Raw genomic sequence first — 5074 nt, 5'->3', positions numbered from 1 at the left:
ATCTCTCTAGTTAAACAGACAGATTTTTATCAACTCAACGCTTTCGCACAAATTTCGGGATTTTAGCAACGTTGCTAATCTTTACGTCATTACATTAGTCCGCACTTGAGCATTGTTAATCTTCCCCTAATCTGATGGAAGACATTTCTGCTTAGTGAGACCCTCAGTAAAGACTGATGGGGGATAAAAAACGTTCTAGATCGTTCTTGTTCTTTCCACAAACATGTCAGAAGACAAGGTAAATGTCACTTCTTATCATTGTGTATATACTCTTCTCTATTGGAAGAATCTAAACCAGGGGGGAATTCATTCTGCAGATTCTGTTGCAAACGTTTTTAAAACGGAAGCAAACTAAACAGGGACTTACCTGAATATGTCCAATAGAAACTCTTGTTTAAGTTGCAAACCTGAACTATTTGGACTAATGATTACACTCTAGGGGTGTATTCATTGTGCCGATTCTGTTGGAAAACTTTCACTCAAAACGGAAAACGTTTTGCAACGAAAACCAGAGTTCCTATTGGACAAATTCATTTAGGTCCCTCACCGTTTCATTACGTTTTCTCTGTTTGGTTCAACTTCTTAGGGCTGCAATCCCGTTAACGGGATCGATATGACAACAGCCAGTGAAAGTGCAGGGCGCCAAATTCAAACAACAGAAATCTCACAATTAAAATTCCTCAAGCATACAAGTATTTCACACCATTTTAAAGATACACTTCTTGTTAATCCCACCACAGTGTCTGATTTCAAAAAGGCTTTACAGCGAAAGCACCACAAACGATTATGTTAGGTCACCGCAAAATCACAGAAAAACACAGCCATTTTTCCAGCCAAAGACAGGAGTCACAAAAAGCAGAAATAGAGATAAAATTAATCACTAACCTTTGATGATCTTCATCAGATGACACTCATAGGATTTCATATTACACAATACATATATGCTTTGTTCGATAAAGTTCATATTTATATCCAAAAACATCAGTTTACATTGGCGCCATGTTCAGAAATGCCTCCAAAATATCCAGAGAAACTGCAGAGCCACATCAAATAACAGAAATACTCATCATAAACTTTGATGAAAGATACATGTTTTAGATAGAATTAAAGATACACTTGTTCTTAATGCAACCGCTGTGTCAGATTTCAAAAAAGCTTTACGGCAAAAGCACAATATTCAATAATCTGAGAACAGCGTTCAGCCACAAAAGGAAGCCATACAGTTACCCGCCAAATTGTGGAGTCAACAAAAGTTATAAATAGCATTATAAATCTTCACTTACCTTTGCTGATCTTCGTCGGAATGCACTCCCAGGACTCCCACTTCCACAAGAAATGTTTGTTTTGTTCGGTAATGTCCATCATTTATGTCCAAATAACTATTTTTGTTAGCGTGTTTGGTAAACAAATCCAAAGTCAGGAAGCGCGTTCACTAAAAGCAGACGAAATGTCAAAAAGTTCCGTAACAGTCAGTAGAAACATGTCAAACGATGTATTGAATCAATCTTTAGGATGTTTTTAACATAAATCTTCAATAAAGTTCCAACCGGAGAATTCCATTGTCTTCAAAAGTGCGATGGAACAGAGCTCCCTCTCATGTGAACGCGCATGGTCAGAGCATGGTCAGCTCATGATAGACCTGACTCATTCCCGTCTCCTTCGGCCCCACTTCACAGTAGAAGCATCAGACAAGGTTCTACAGACTGTTGACATCTAGTGGAAGCCGTAGGAAGTGCAAACTGACCCATATCCCACTGTGTATTCGATAGGCGATGAGTTGAAAACCTACAAACCTCAGATTTCCCACTTCCTGGTTGGATTTTTTTCTCAGGTTTTTGCCTGCCATATGAGTTCTGTTATACTCACAGACATCATTCAAACAGTTTTATAAACTTCAGAGTGTTTTCTATCCAATACTAATAATACTATGCATATATTAGCAACTGGGACTGAGGAGCAGGCAGTTTACTCTGGGCACCTCTGGGCACCTTTTCATCCAAGCTACTCAATACTGCCCCTGCAGCCATAAGAAGTTTTAATTAAACGGTAAACAATTTTCGATTTTACTTAATCGTTGCAATACTTAATAAATACACCCCGGTGGCGATCTTAGTTGTGGAATGACTTTCGGCCTCAGCCGACAAGGCTTTCCCTACCATTTACATTTTAGTAATTTAGCTCTTATCCAGAGCGACTTTCAGAAGCAATTCAGGTTAAGTGCCTTGCTAAAGGGCACAACGACAGATTTTCACCTAACCGGCTCGAGGATTTGAATCAGCTACCTTTCGGTTACTGGCCCAACACTCTTAAATCACTAGGCTACCTGCTGCCCAGTATCAAGAGTTTGGCTAGTGGGCTAGCTAATGAAAATATTAATCATGTTTTCAATACAGTGACCAAATGTCAGCTAAGCATTATGTAGAATTGTGAAACATATTTTAGCAGTGTGTATGTCAATGTTTTCTCTATGTAAACATTGTACCAGCAGTAACTAGTCTTAGAGGACTGGAAATATGTTTATCAATGAACATAGCTATTTGTCTTAAATCACACGGGGTATAAGCTAATCATCTTGATTTAATTCTCCCATCAGATGATATTCGACCCCAACATGACCAAGAAGAATAAGAAGCCTTTCATGCTGGAAGAAGACAGTGGAGACAGAGTGGGAGAGGACACACAGCAGGTGGAGGCCAAGGAGGTGGAACCTGATGGTGGGGAGGACAGATGCCACGTTCAAAACAAATGGGAACTCTGAAAAATGCGAGGTCAAATCATGACATCAGTGATCTTCAGGTCAGAAAGTCGGAGCTCTAGAAAGAGGCCAGAGTTCTCGAGTTGGAATTCCAAGTTGAATGAACGTTCAAATCGCTTGTTTTTTTCCGAGTTCCTAGCTGATTTGAACGCACTGAAGTCAGAAGTCTGAGTTTTTCCAGTTCCCAGTTGTTTTGAATGAGGCAAGAAAGTTCAATCTGGACAATCTCGAAGGAAGGAAGGTAGGACGGCTCACACCTGACAAAGAATTATGGCTGAATCTCAATGGTCTTTCCTCAAATTATTTTGTCCTCTCCTTCCATCCTTCACACACTTCCTACTCAAAATGTCACAGGGATGTGAGGAGAGGAAACGTGGAAACAAGGGCCTTTTCTCATTTGGGCAAAAGTCTGTCATCTGTCCTCTTTCCACTCTCCTCCGTGAACCAGAAACTGGTAAGTTTTGAAATCTGCGACACCCCCTTTGAATCAGCAATAGTTTTCTCGAAATAGAAAAAGCATGTAAATATTTTAAAACGATACGTTGCTTATCCTTTTATCTGTAAAATGTGTTGCACAACTAGCTACATTTAGTTTTTATCACTTTATATATTTATTTTGGGATTCCACCCTATAAACGTAATTTGCCTAATGACGCGTGATTGGAGAAGGAGTCTCATTTCATACAAGTGCATTTTCGGTCACTTTCTCTCTCCTTGTTGATTCTCCTAGATTACCTTTGACCTTTTTCAACGGGAAGCCAGAGTGGATGGAGGAGAGAGGATGCAGGAGTTGAGCAAATCCAATTGAGAAAAGGCCAAGGAACAGAGTAAACAGGAAATGTTCCATTAGTGACTTCCCGCTCTTTTAGACCACTGATCTGTCATGATTGGAAAGGACACAATAAGACCAATATCAGTAGTGTTCTGATAGGTGATACAGCAGACCATCTTGAATTGACAATATTGTAATTTTGTTCAAATCCTTAGAGCAATCCGACGATCTTGATGGCTTGAACTTTTACAACCAGAAGAAAAAGAAGCCAAATAAAGTGTTTGATAATGACATTGAGGAGTGGATAAAGGTATGTTATAGGACTTGATTTACATGAAAGAATAAGAGTATATACCTGGATTGGAGCCATGTCAATGGGAACCATATCAACTCTATATTAAATTGAACAGCCTTGTGTTTGTTTCCAAGGCTTTGGGGCACCACATTTCTTAGTGAATTTTTCCTTTGAGTCTTGTCACATCTAATTTGCCACTGTAACAAGTTTTTCTGACAGGTTCTCTCAATCCGTTAAAAACAGGAGCTGAAAATGCAAGGAGAGCAGAGCAAGGCAGTAGGAGATGACAACCTGGAATCTTCAGTTGCCAGCAAAGAAAAATGAGTCCTAGAAGGTTGATTTCCAGGAGGAAGGAAAGATACTGGAGATGGCATTTGACCTTGTAGTAATTATTCACTTTAGTGACGGGCAGTGTCTTGAATGCTGATGTCTGTCTTATACATTCCTTTCAATGAGTACAATTGTGTTAAAATATGACCATGTGGTGTTTTTGCTTTAGCTCTTGAGGATGAGGGGAAAAACAATGATGGCCTCTCATTCAGCTCCCAGTCTGGTCCGGCGTGGGTAAGTACAGACAGACACTACGAACATGACGAGGTAGGCGTACTTACTTCAATTCAGTCATGATTATTTTAAATAATATTGTAAAGGGCATTTGGTTATATTGATTCAAGGCACGGCCTCAGGCTGTTGGTTCCTGCAATTCTAATTGCACTAGTTTGAGAGAGAGTCTGATGTTCATAATGTGATGTCAGCTGCTGTGTCTTCAACATTATGCGGGACAGCTTTGTATTCTGGACATAAAGTACATTTCTTTGCCAAATGTTTTGCAGTTTTACTTTACTTGTCACGCCCTGATCTGTTTCACCTGTCTTTGTGATTGTCTCCACCCACCTCCAGGTGTCTCCTGTTTTCCCCATTAGTCCCCAGTGTATTTATCCCTGTGTTTCCTGTCTCTCTGTGCCAGTTTGTCTTGTTTTGCCAAGTCAACCAGCATTTCTCCTAGCTCCTATTTTTCCCAGTCTCTGTTCTTTCCTAGCCCTCCTGGTTTTGACCCTTGCCTGTCCTGACGCCGAATCCATCTGCCTAACCACTCTGCCTGTCCTGACCTCAAGCCTGCCTATCCCCTGGTACTCTGACCTGGTTTATGAACTCTCGCCTGTCCCCAACCTGACTTTTGCCTACCCCTTTTGGTATAATAAATATCAGAGCTCAACCATCTGCCTCCTGTGTCTGCATTTGGGTCTCGCCT

The 5074-nt window shown here is 40.4% G+C and overlaps 1 pseudogene; it reads left to right on the top strand.

Annotated features, from left to right (window-relative positions):
• Positions 1–223: 223 nt before the first annotated feature.
• On the top strand, positions 224–4626 carry LOC120061618 (annotated as a pseudogene).
• The last annotated feature ends 448 nt before the right edge of the window (positions 4627–5074 follow it).

This window comes from Salvelinus namaycush, chromosome 16, assembly GCF_016432855.1.
Source record: "Salvelinus namaycush isolate Seneca chromosome 16, SaNama_1.0, whole genome shotgun sequence".
Lineage (NCBI taxonomy): Eukaryota > Metazoa > Chordata > Actinopteri > Salmoniformes > Salmonidae > Salvelinus > Salvelinus namaycush.
Note: the sequence above shows the minus strand (reverse complement) of the source record. Positions and strands in the feature narration are given on the sequence as shown.